General features: G+C 43.6%; 1 protein-coding gene across 1 annotated transcript in view; it reads right to left on the bottom strand.

Annotated features, from left to right (window-relative positions):
- LOC121706223 (disintegrin and metalloproteinase domain-containing protein 11-like) overlaps nt 1-9308 on the bottom strand; it is a 95908-nt gene extending 86600 nt beyond the window's left edge. The window contains exon 1 of the mRNA XM_042087758.1: nt 9172-9308. The gene's annotated coding sequence lies outside the window, so the exon portion shown is untranslated. The remainder of the gene's footprint in view (nt 1-9171) is intronic.
- Between the last annotated feature and the right edge of the window lie 4020 nt (nt 9309-13328).

Genomic DNA, 13328 nt, shown 5'->3' with positions numbered 1-13328 from the left:
TCAGTTTTTTCTTTGTTCAGCTGAAGAAAATTGAGACATCCAGGTGTTGATTTGTTCTATACACTGACACATAGATTCAAGAGGACCATAGTCATTTGGTGATAGAGCTAAGTAAATTTGTCATTTGTCATCTGCATAGCTATGATATGAAATCAAATTATTTTGAATGATTTGTCCAAGTGGGAGCATATAGAGGTTGAATAATAGTGGCCCCAAGATCGACCCCTGGGGAACACCACAGGTCAAGGACGTTGGTGTTGAGGTACAGTTACCGATGGCAACAAAGAAGCTCCTTTCTTGTAGATATGATTTTAGCCAGCTGATAACTATGCCTGTAAATCCAACCCCGTGTTCTAGTCTGTGTAGTAAAATATTGTGATCAACAGTGTCAAATGCTGCACTAAGGTCCAGTAGCACTAGGACTGATGTTTTACCTGAATCTGTGTTGAGGCGTATGTCATTGGAAACTTTAATGAGAGCTGTTTCAGTGCTGTGATTTGCCCTGACATCAAGTTTAGTTTCCCTCTGTTTGTTGCTGGAAGTTCAGGTTGTTGAATTTGTAATTGAGCAGATATGTGAGTCTGATTTTGTCAATTTTACCTTTAAAAAAAGATGAAAACTCATTGCATTTATTAGTTGAGAGAAGTTCAGGCGCTAATTGTGAGGGGGGATTTGTTAACTTATCAACTGTTGAAAATAGAATACGAGTGTTATTTGAACTTCTATTGATAATGTTAGAAAAGAAAGACTGTCTTGCTTTGCATATTTCAGAGTTATATATGTGCGGAGCATCTCTTTATGGATTTCATAGTAGATCTGATGTTTGTATTTACGCCATTTTCTTTCAGTCTTCCTACACTCTCTTTTTAGAAGTTTAACTGCTAGATTTTGCCTCCATGGTGCTTTCTGTTTGTCCTTAACCTTCTTGAATTGTAATGGAGCAATGTCATCCATAATGTTTGCCATTTTTGCATTAAAGTGATCAAATAAGTCTTCAGAGTCTGACAGTTGACTTGACTTTAGTGAAAGTGCTTGCTCAAAGAGAGCACTTGTCTGATCATTTATGATTCTCCTTTTTACTATCATAGCTGTGTTTTGAGTGTGTGGGGACATAGACACATCAAAGAACACGCAGAAATGATCAGATAAGGCCAGGTCTTCAACAGCTGTCGAGACATCGAGACCCTTTGTGATAACAAGGTCGAGGGTATGGCCGAGAGAGTGTGTTGGCCCCTGTACATGTGTTAGGGAGAAAGTATCGATTTGTGCAATGAATTCCTTGGCATAATTGTTTTCAGGATTATCCACATGCAAGTTTAGATCCCCTGATATAATAAGACAGTCAAACTCTATGCAAACAACTGATAGCAGTTCACCTAGCTCTTCAAGAAAAACTTTAGCTGAATGTTTTGGAGGCCTGTACATTGTCAGTAATAAAATCTGAGTAGAAGACTAGGAGAGTGCTAGTTTTGCTGTAAGTGTTGGGGAAATATGATCCATGGGGGAAATCTGAGGTTGATGTGGTACGGGTAGGAGATTGGACTGGTTTACCCTATAAGCTCGATGCATTAGTGTTCTATTTCTTGTCAATACAGGAATAGAGAATGTCATGGGCTTACTGGGTCCCGGCATGTTCTCAAAACTGTTCTCAGTACCATTTATATTGCAGGGACCCTGAGAATATCATGCAATACAGTCATCATATAATTGTCCCCTGCTGCTGCCATCTGTATTTTCCACTGCACATTCCATGCTATATGCCGGCTGAGAAAATGAACTAAGCGGTTGCTGCTGCTTAAGAGATCCTTCTAAACGGGGAGGGGAAGGGCGAGGGGGGGGAGGTGCCCTTCGCTTCTTTGGTGCTAATGATCTTGGTCTAGTAAAACTCTGCATGGCTACTGGTAGCAGTCTCTCCATTCTTGCAGGGAACATCATGTGCTTGGGTGGGGATGGTGATGGGTATTCAGGGGATCCTGTGGAGTTTGAGTGGGTGGTGGGATGACGGGGTGTGGGTGGGGATGGGAGATTAGGGGGGTTTGTGTGGCCTGGGGAGTTTGATTGGGTGGGGACGTGATTGGGTGTGGGTGGTGATGGGAAATCAAGGAGGTTGGGGTTGAAAATTGATCCAGAGTCTCCATCTGCCTGCTGAGGTTCTGGGAAGTTTGTTGCAGACGCTCCGCTTTCAGCATGTATTCCAGTAGTGTATTCCATGTTGTTGTGTCTTTGTGGTGACAAGGAGACGACAGAGGTGGGGAGGGGTATTGGTACTGGTGTTACAACATGACCCTTCCTTTCTGATATCCTCTCAGCAGCTGAGATTCCAGGGAGTTTGACGCCAGTGATTGACTTTGAGTCATTTCAGCAGCAGCCATCTTATCTGGAGGCTTATATGGAGGCTAGCGGGTGGTTACCAGAGGGCCCCACAGCAGGGGGGGTTGGGCATATCTCTGTTTCAGCCTGTGCAGAGTGTTTTGGTTTAGCTGAGATGTTGATGTCATCCGCTTGTTCCGTCTGTATGGCCACTGAGCGCTTATCAGAGGCTCGGCTCAAGGTTGGCAGAAAAAATGTTGGGTGCAGGAGAGAGAGGTGATAGTATTCGGTTAAGATCTTGGCCCCAGTCCAACTCAGCTCTGTGCTATTTGGTCTGAAGTATTCCCTGCGATTCCAAAAAAGGTTAAAATTGTCAATAAAATTCATCCCAACTGAAAAGCATGTTTTTGCGAGCCAGGTGTTTAAACTGAATAGTCTGGAAAATACAAAGCTTCCCTCTGCTGGGAGTGGGCCACTGATGAAAATTTGTATTCCAAGCTCATATAGGGCCGAGATCACCCTCATGCTTGATCACCCTCAAGCACACTGGATTTTTTACATTTATTTATATAGTATATTTAGTATTTAGTTTTTCTTATCTCCTACTGTCTCTATTGTACAGTGGAGTTTGGTTATATGTTTATACTTATACTTATATTTACCATTTCTGCTGTAAGTGCATGTTGTGTGTGATGTCTGTATGCTACTGAGACCTCCTGAATTTCCCCTCGGGGATCAATAAAGTATCTATCCATCATCTATCTATCTAAAAGTTCCTTGAAATCTTCTTTGACATACAGCTGTTCTCTGTAGATGTCATTTGCTCCAACATGCACAATGATGCGCTTGATAGTTGCATATTTTGACTTGACTTGGATTGTTTTTTCTGTCAGACACTGAAGCATTTGGGAAACAACATACAATCATCCTTTCCCCATTTGTATGTCTCACAGCAGAGTCGCCTAGAACGAGGGTTGTGGGATGAATAGGTGTCGAGTGCTGCTTCTTGTCTGTGCCCATCTTTCTATTGTTGTGGTTTGATTGCTGCCTGCTTTGGAGGCATTCAAATCTGTTCCCTAGTGTTAGGGGCTGTGGGCTTCCCTTAGGACCACAAGCCCTGTAGTAGTTTGCTGATCTGTCTGTATTTCTGATACGAGGCCTGAAGTTAACATCTGAATTTACTGGTGTTGAGGTAATTACAGTTCTTGTATTACGTGTTTTGTTTTTTGGTCTGGCACCTTGCCTGTGCCAAGGCTCTGTACTCACATTTCCCTTTGTGAGGTCGATGCATTCATCTGCTCTATTAGCAGTGATATTAGACTGCTGGGTTACATTCTCTGCATTTCCAGTAGTTGCTGTACTCACTTCATGAGATGCCTCTCGTAGTTCATCTGTCGTTGATGGAAGGGCATGCATCTTTGATTCCAAAGTAGAAATCCTCTGTTCTAGCTCAGTACATTTTCGGCATGATCTCCTGGGTCTCTGGCCGGAGGAGCGCATTTTGTTTTAATCCAACTTCAAGGTAAATTGTCATTCAGTTTTTTGTTCATTGACTTGGCTGGCTCATTTAAAGTAAAAAAAAAAAAAACTAAATCAGGACCAGCAGCCTTACAGTGGGCATCGCTTTCAAATGGCCACTTCAGTCGCGCATTACGAGGCGTGAAGCTGCGTGAAGCTTTAGTACCACTTTCAGCCACTGTGCGTCGCTCTGCCACTGTACATCGCTCTGTCAGTAGCCTGACTGCCGCCCCTTCTGAAAAAGCAGGAGGCTAGGCTACCTTTAGACCTAATAGGTTACCGAGAGGAATCCCAGCCTACGAATTCAATAACAAAATAAATCGTAATTAAACATTACCTCGATTAAGGCTACTTGGGTATGGCTTAAGGCTTGACTACACGGTGGTAGCGAAAATCGAAATCTGCTTTTGATAGCCTACCGGTGCCGCTCCACAAAACGAAAAAATATCTTAATTTGCTGTCTATGTTATTGTCAGTGTTGGGGGTAACGCAACTACGCAAATCAAAACAGTGTCTTAATTTGCCCTACTTCTTGACTGCAATGTAGTCAATTGACTGCTGTCATTTTTTTCAATGTCATTTTTATTTTTCTGTACAATAAACAAATACATCTGCTTTATGCCGCAGAATTACATTCATATTTGGCTGACTGCAGACGCGCCACTTCCCTCCCCATATTCCAAGATTAAGATAGTATGAAGTGCTTTTTGTATAGGCTACTATCATAAAAAAAATCGTTAAAACGAATAGCTATTTGCAATTTGACAAAACACTGGTCCTCATTTTGCGAATGCGAGGACGATATGAGCCTGTTGCATTTAGTTAGATGTCTGAGTCACGCATAATGTTTGAAAACCACTGGCTCGTAATCACAATAATTTAACACACGACAGTTGGATAGCCTACTTCATCATGTCCCCATGCCTACATTTTTGTGAGTAGCATAGAGATCGTTAAAAACAATAAAGTATGGCTCTCCGTTTGGGACATCGAAAACGTATATTTTTAATAGACTACCGTCGAAGATGCTGACTGGCAAAAGCCTCGGGATAACACGTTATCTCCACTATCATCAGTCATGCCCCTTGATCAAAGTGGGGAATGAAATAAAAGTTTGAGAACCACTGGCTTAACAAGTTACCTGCAGTCCAGAACACAGAATCTGTTGCAATATTCTGATGATCGGCGATGATATCGGCAAATGTTTGTTTTCCAAAGTAAGAATTTCACTTCACCATGCACCTTCGACAATGAATAGCTCATTACACTTGTTACTGTTAAACGTAGGCCTACCTGGTATCATTACAAACATTATTCTGTGTCCTAAAACTGGCATATTTTATGGCATTGTGTCATGTAAGTTTGTTGCAAAATCTAGAGAAATGTGTGAGGTGGTCAGCGGGGGACAATTGAGACACACATTGGATTGTTATTACTTGAACATTCCACACTATCCACAGCTGTGGTAGGCCTATCAGGGGCAGGAGGATTACTGTTAGCGCAGACTTTATATAAAATTCTTCAACAGAAGGCCTCGAATGTTGTCTTGTTTGTGGAGCGCTTTGCTTCGCTTCTGTAATCTCGGCTTCATTGAAAATGAGGGCTTCCCTCAATGACCCTCCGAGAATAAATAAAGGTTGAATGAATGAATGAATGAATGAATGAATGCCCAAAATAAAGGCCTGTGGTTTGCGCAGCCTACAGTAAGGCCTAGTCCACACATACCAAACCGATCTTTTTTATCTCCGTCTTCCCTGGAACCGTATCAAGAATATTTGCGTCCAAATGGATCCATCTCAACACGACTCAACACATTACTTCATACCACAGGCCTATAGGTGGCACTGTTTCTTTACAGAAATTGACCAAAACTTGCGCTTTACAAACAGACAGAATAGGCTATGACGAAATGGCTAGTGCAAGGAAACCAGAATTGTTTGTGTGGACTGATGGTGAACTGTCAACTGTAGTCAACTGTAAAACTAATACACTTTATTTTACGGTTTGTGAAGGGTGCAGTCCTGTCCTTTATTTGGCTAACGCAGGTAGGCCTACTAATCACCTTTACTTTCTTTGGTTGTAGGATAGTCCGTGATTCACATTAGTTTTGGCTATCACCGCAATTAGGCTACTAAACACAAGGCTTACCCAAGTTCTAGGCTATTCTGTCGCCACATTTATAATATTGCTATAAAACCTTCGTTAGTAACAGTCAATACTTTTGCCTGCATCAAATCGCGCATTTGCATTCAGTGTGCTACCATCGGCTTAGCGTGAGTTCTAAGCGTCTTTGTATGCTTATATCTGATTTCACTCGACTGTGAATGCATGTATATATGTTGTAAGACATGTAAAATAAATGAATGACATTGGCACTACGCACAAATTAATGTAGCCTAAACTTACACCGCACTTTCCTAATAACTTGCTAGAAAGCTAGAATGCATAAAAAACACCGGGAAAAACAGTGTTCAGTCCACCAAGTCATAAGCTATCGGCGCTGCGCAGCACCAGTTGTGATATTTATCTTACGGAGTGTAATCGTAGGTAATGTCATGTATGAAAACTAGTATTGTTAGGCAATACTATAAGTGCAACTCCAGGGCAGCTGAGGTGTGGCGATGACATCATCGATACGCAAGCAGGATGTGCGGTTTCGCTGTCTAAACGAATTCAAACGGGCTACGGTTTCAGATTTTTCCACTCTGGGACCAGGTTTCAAGAAAGTGCGGTTTCGGGCAGTGCGTTTACAGAATTCGTTTGGACGCTCGGCCAAGACGAAGCAAAACCTCTGTGTTTAACCCAAAAAGCGTCTCCGTGTGGACAGGCCCTGAATAACAGACCCGCCAGAATGTGCGTTATAATCCTTTTTAAGAGCAAGATGTTTTTGGTACCCTATGCACACTGAATGTTCTTAAATAACAATGATCATCAGTAATATTCGACCATTAATTTGGGTAAATGGGCAAGCGTGACCACCTTGATTGGCTGATTGGCTGATGATTGTAACGCGGGCATGATTCCAAACACCTCCCTTACGATGATGAGTGACAGGTGACAGGTCTCAGAATGCGTGCGATACACAAGGACAGAAGATGATGAATAACTGGGGCCGTAGGCTATTCAGAAAGGCTTTTATCTTACTACTAGGAGTAGGCTACTCCTAAATCGCACTTAAAGATTTTAGCTTGGAGTTTTCTCTTAAAAGTTATTCACAAAGCCTTTCAGACAATTCCTAAACTAGGAGTGAGTCTTCGTGGCTATGGATGACGTCATTACTCATGCACGAGCTTGACTGAAGTGACCACCTTGATTGGCTGACGATTGTAACGCGGGAATTCCAAACACCTCTCTTCCGATGATGAGTGACAGGTGACAGGTCGGAGAATGTGTGCGCTACACAAGTAGTGTGAATTGGAAGCGATTGGAAGCTCCTGTTGCGCATAGGCTACGCATTTAAAAACATCGCAACGTAAAATGCCACAAAAAAGCTGTTTATGAATAGGTCTAACGGCTCCCACACACAGCTGCGTGCATCGCGTTGCTGGAGACGCATCCCATTCACTTTAAATGGGCTCACGTGATCCGTTGCCGAACTGAATTGTGGGTCCGTCGCGTCGCGTTTCTCCCGCTGCTCGCGTTGAGGAGTTCAGCTGTTGCTGCACCGACAGACGGCACCGGCCAATCAAGCCAATCTACGGACGGCACCAACCAATCACATTACGGTTTTACTTCAAGTCATTTGCATAGCTACCGTCGGGAACACCCACTGGAATGCGTTGACGGAACGCAGCTGTGTGTGGGAGCCGTTAGTGAGTTAGGAGTCCTCTCGACTTAAGTTGTCCCAGACTTAGGTGCTACTTTTAGGTCTAAAATGCTTCGTGAATTACTTTTTGTGAGAAAATTAGGAGTCCTAAAGTTAGGAGTGATACGCCCATTATTTTTAAGAGTTGCTCCTAAATTCGCCAGTTAGGAGCTACTTTTAGCCTTAAAATTCTTTGTGAATACGGCCCCTGAATAAAAAGGCCTAGCCTAAATGAATCAAGGCAAAACAAATAGCCTAGTAGCCTAATGAAACGGATTGATGTAGTATCTTTGTAACATTATTAAATTATTCTGTTACTATGCCTACGTTTGCAAAAGAGAACATTTTAATTTGATTCACAATAATGTTACATTTAATTTACATGTTGACAATGATTAGCCTAGTTTTGGTTGTTGTTGGCGGTGTTATTGCATGTTAGTTATGCCTACAATGCAAAATTGCTTCCTCACGATTGGAAGCTCCTGTAGCTGCATAGGATTTCAAAACACGGCAAAATGCCGCAGGTTTGTGAATAGGTCTGTGAGTAAGGAGTCCTCTTGACTTCTTTTAAGCTGTCAGAGGTGGGAAGGTGTGATTTGTTGGGGGCAGGGCCGGACTAACTGGGCACAAATGTCTGATGGCCCCCCTTCCCCCCAGCCAACGTGAATCGGGTGGTTAGTTAATAGGCCTATCGTGAAGATTTTTCTTGCCATCTAAGGCACGAGCGCATCTGTGAGGCCAAGCCTCACCAAGTAGCTCGTTTGTTTACAACTAACATTCCATTTAACTGCTTTCTAGGCTATGCCGAAATAGTTTTCAACATTTTGAATATTAGTGCCGGGTGAATTGAAATGTTCTCAAAGTAGCCTTATGGCTGAAAGCTGCTTGGGATCCCCCCCGTCAAGCAATATAACCATACAAACGCGCTTCCTGCACTCATTGTTTCAAAAGGAGTAATTTTGGCTTTGTCAGAACTGAAGAGCTGTGGACGGCACGGCACGGCATGCCCAATGAAAATAAATTAACGCAACGCAACACAACACAGACCCCGCTTCTCTCGCGTCAGTCACTGACATGAACGAAACACAGAACCCGCTTCTCTCACGGCAGTCACTGACAGTAACCTAGAATAAATGCATGGGGAAAAACACTTCCCCATGACAAAGACATCGTAAAACACTGAAGTTAATATTTTGTCACTAGCAACATACATCTGTCCTTTGTCAAATGTGTTATGTTCCAAGTAGCCTATGCGTAATTCTGCTTCATAAAGTTGAACAAATACATTTGCTTATTTCACAGAAAAATATAAATAGCCAGTTAGGGTCTACAGTGCAGAGTTGGTAAGTTATGGTAGGCCAACTTGCAGTGAACATACAAACAGGGGAAATTATTTCTCTAGTAGCTAAGTAGCCTCAGGTGCGCACGTAGACATAAGGCCGAACATGCAAGCGCCAATGAATCGTGCTCGGTGATGGTGGTGTCCGTGCACCACGTTTTGTTAACATAAATGCACAAACCCCCACCTCTGGTCTTACCGGAGTCAGCTGTTTTGTCGGCACGGAGAATGCAGCGTCCAGCTAGCTCGATAGCGTTGTTGGGTATTTCGCTGTTAAGACAAGTTTCTGTGAAAATCATGATGTTGCTGTTGCAGTCCATAATCATTCTGTGTGTGGTGAAAAGCATGCTGTTGCTGTTGCAGTCCATGCGTGTGTGTGTGTGTGTATGTGCGTGTGTGTGTGTGTGTGTGCGTGCGTGCGTGCGTGCGTGCGTGCGTGCGCGTGTGTGCGTGCGTGCGTGCGTGTGTGTGTGCGTGCGTGCGTGCGTGCGTGCGTGTGTGTGTGTGTGTGTATGTGTGTCAGGGAGCGAACACTGGCAAGGAAAAGGCTTGGAAGAGGAGTCGATGTGGAGTTAGCTTTAGCTTTAGCTCAAACTCCTCCACGAGATCCCCTTTGTTTACGTTTCCTGGACCGTCTGAAGTTCCTTTCGGTCCGTGTGGCAGAGTTCGTGGGTCTCATTGATTAAGATGTCGGGATTGCAGGAACCAATGTCCAAAAGTTCCTGTCAGGGGTACAATATGTACGCTAAACTGTTTTTACCGAAAATACTTGAAATAAACAACCATTTTTACCAGTAATTTACAAAATCCGGAGAGACACAGGGCGTCGCACCACCAACTTGGTCTTGGAACACCTTGTAGTGCCGCTCGACCTTAATGCTCTGAGGTCAGTGGCAGAATGCTCAAGACTTATACACATGAGACAAGCAGAATGCGTGCAGGCTGAAAAGCGCTTATTTGAGCGGTGAGTGTGTAAGAGTGGTGTGTGAGTGAGCTTTTTTTGACTTACACACACACACACACACACACACACACACAGGCACATAACACACACACACACACACACTGACGCATGCTTTTTTTGACTTACGCACATGGGAGAATTTGCTCCTACAGTAAGTCACTACGAATGCTGCAGACCATGTCACTTGCGTGCGAAACTGAGCTCCTTCGAGCTGGAAATTGTTTTGGGATCCTGAGTTGCGCACCAGTCATCTCTAGTTGCGCACACACACACACACACAACACATGCACATACACACACTCTCTCACACACACCAGTCATCTCTAGTTGCGCACACACACACACACACAACACATGCACATACACACACTCTCTCACACAAACCAGTCATCTCTAGTTGCGCACACACACACACACACAACACATGCACATACACACACTCTCTCACACACACCAGTCATCTCTAGTTGCGCACACACACACACACACAACACATGCACATACACACACTCTCTCACACACACCAGTCATCTCTAGTTGCGCACCAGTCACTCCTGGGATACCTGGCAAGCAGGGCCGGCTTAACAAAGGGGGCTATGTGGGCTGCAGCCTCTGGGGGCCTCATCGGTGAGTCAACAGAACGCGTGCATAACATGAGAACAAAAATCAGAGGGAGCACAAAAATAACTAGCAAAAATGTCAAAGAAAGCATCCGGATAAAAAAAGAAAGTGAAAGGATCTAAAGGATGAAAGAAGATTAGAATTACTAAAGAAGACACCAGAATTAACAAATATGTGGAGTGCTTCCACGAATCCACCGGCTAGCCAGCCTGCTGCTGTGGTTGCGGCAAAAGACTCACTCAGGACACAGACAATACAAACCACAGCATCTAGGAGAGGACCTAGGAGAGGACATCTTAAGCTTTGTATTCATCTACAACTAATCTAGGAGAGGACCTAGGAGAGGACATCTGAAGCTTTGTATTCATCTACAACTAATCTAGGAGAGGACCTAGGAGAGGACATCTGAAGCTTTGTATTCATCTACAACTTTACGTGTATGCAGTATATGTGCTTGTGTGTGTGTGTGTGTGTGTGTGTGTGTGTGTTTGTGTGTAGACTGACCAGATCTAGGAGAGGACATCTTAAGCTTTGTATTCATCTACAACTTTAAGTGAAAACGAATGGATTTGGACAGACAAGGTTTCCACCCGACTGCAGCGATATGTATGCAGTTTATGTACTTGTGTGTGTGTGTGTGTGTGAGTGTGTGTGTGTAAGTGTGTGTGTGTGAGTGTGTGTGTGTGTAAGTGTGTGTGTGTGTGTGTGTGTGTGTGTGTGTGTGTGTGTGTAGACTGACCGGAGGCCGTGGCAGGTGGACAGGGCTGCCCAAGACTGTGGAACTCCCCTGAGGTTGCCATGGTAATAGCAATGCTCCCCTCCCTACAGACAGACACAGTGGACTGAGTCATCAGACACACACACACGCGCACACACACACACACACATATACACACGCACATGCATGCACATGCACACACACACACACGCATGCATCCGTGCGCAAAACACACACACACACACACACACACATGCATGCGCAAAACACACACACACACACACATGCGCATAACACACACACACACACACACACACACATACACACATGAATGGATTTATGTGAATGTGTGTGTGTGTGTGTGTGTGTGTGTGTGTGTCTTCCAGGCCCTTACCGTAGTTTGGACACTCTTTCCATCTTTATCAAACACGCGTTCCACATAGTCAGAGGACAACAGATCACTAAAGCACAGATAAATCACACACACACACACATAACAGATCACTAAAGCAGATCATATAGAGACACATTTATTAATCAACACACACACACACACACACACAACAGATCACTAAAGCAGATCATATAGAGACACATTTATTAATCAACACACACACACCACAAGCCTATACTGTAACGATACACCAACCTCACGATTCGGTTCGTGGATGAGTGTCGCGATTTCGGTTTCGAATCGCATATCGTTACAGCCCGATACTGTGAGAGTCAGTGTTGTCCCTGAACTCGTTCATTCTGGTGTCTGTGAACGGCACGCTCTTTCAGTTTAACTTTGTTCAATAGGGTGTCAGATTTCTACAGAGCCTTCCACGCGAAAACCCGGCTAAAATACACCGTAAAAAGGCCTTAATATGGCAGCATGCAGGTCACCATTTGTCAAACTATGGGCCGCGGTCCGCAACGTGGACAATGGTCTGCAGAGTGAAATTATTCAAGGAGCCGCGGACAGAAAAAGAAAACAAACGTTTCTGCAATTAGTAGTAAATACTTGTTACTTTGGTGTCATCAAACATAGAGGCATAGAATTAAGTTGTGGTATGAGCATTTATTCAATGCATGCGTGTGCACTTTGGTAGCAAAGCTAAACTTCAACCTATTGGAAGGCTATTTAATTATGAAACGACATTTAATAGAATGACGTGGATTTATGCAACTTCCATAAAAACAGAGCACAGACTATATAAAACACTGTCTAGCATTAAGTATTAAAGTCAGCCAAAAGCTATTATAGTCTTAGTTAAAGATAGTTAAAGGTCTCCAGATCATTGATTTACGCATGATCTGATCTGCCATTTACCATTCCAAAAGCTGGTATTGTGTTTCCTGAATCCTTACATTCAGGCATTCAAATGAAATGTAATTAAATAGCATATAAATATTCTATCAGTGTATGATGCTTGCATGAGGAAACATCCCAAAACAACGGCACCCATATAATTGCTGTTGTTTTGAGAAGTATTTCTCATGCAAGCATCATGCAACTATGCAAAAACAATGAAACTGATTGTAGCAGAATGAAGTGGTGCAGTGCCCACTTTTCATTCAAGCACAGTTGGCGGCATCGTGAGTGGCTCTCGGTAGCCAGATATGGGCCAATCAGTACAACAATGCCTCTATTTAAATTCAAGGACCCTCATTGTGTTATGCCAGACGTCAAAGGCCCGCCCCTTTTTACCGCCCTGACAATTGCCATCGCCGCAGGTATGATCAGGCTTCCTGTGCTATTTTACTGGTAAAGTCTTTTTATATTGTTACTCACACTTAGTGCTTTGTCGTAGAGTCTCCCCCTCCCTGTGCGGCATTGGCCTCCCGCTGGCTGGATGTGCGTCCAGTGCAGTCCCCGGGTATGTTATATCCATTTGTACGAAGTGAAGTACTCAAGTAGTTCCCGTTTTAAGTGAGTATTTTGTGTGTTCCAGGGATCACTATGTAGCAGGGGAGCGGCTGTCAATTGGCTACATTGACAAGAACTCTGCTGCTTTGCCTACGTAATTTTTAGCCTACGACTTCTTCATGTGCCCGTCTAATCAGCACC

The sequence above is a fragment of the Alosa sapidissima genome, chromosome 3, assembly GCF_018492685.1.
Source record: "Alosa sapidissima isolate fAloSap1 chromosome 3, fAloSap1.pri, whole genome shotgun sequence".
In the NCBI taxonomy this organism is placed as follows: Eukaryota; Metazoa; Chordata; class Actinopteri; order Clupeiformes; family Clupeidae; genus Alosa; species Alosa sapidissima.
The sequence above is the reverse complement of the archived record's forward strand: the minus strand, read 5'-3'. Positions and strand labels throughout refer to the sequence as shown.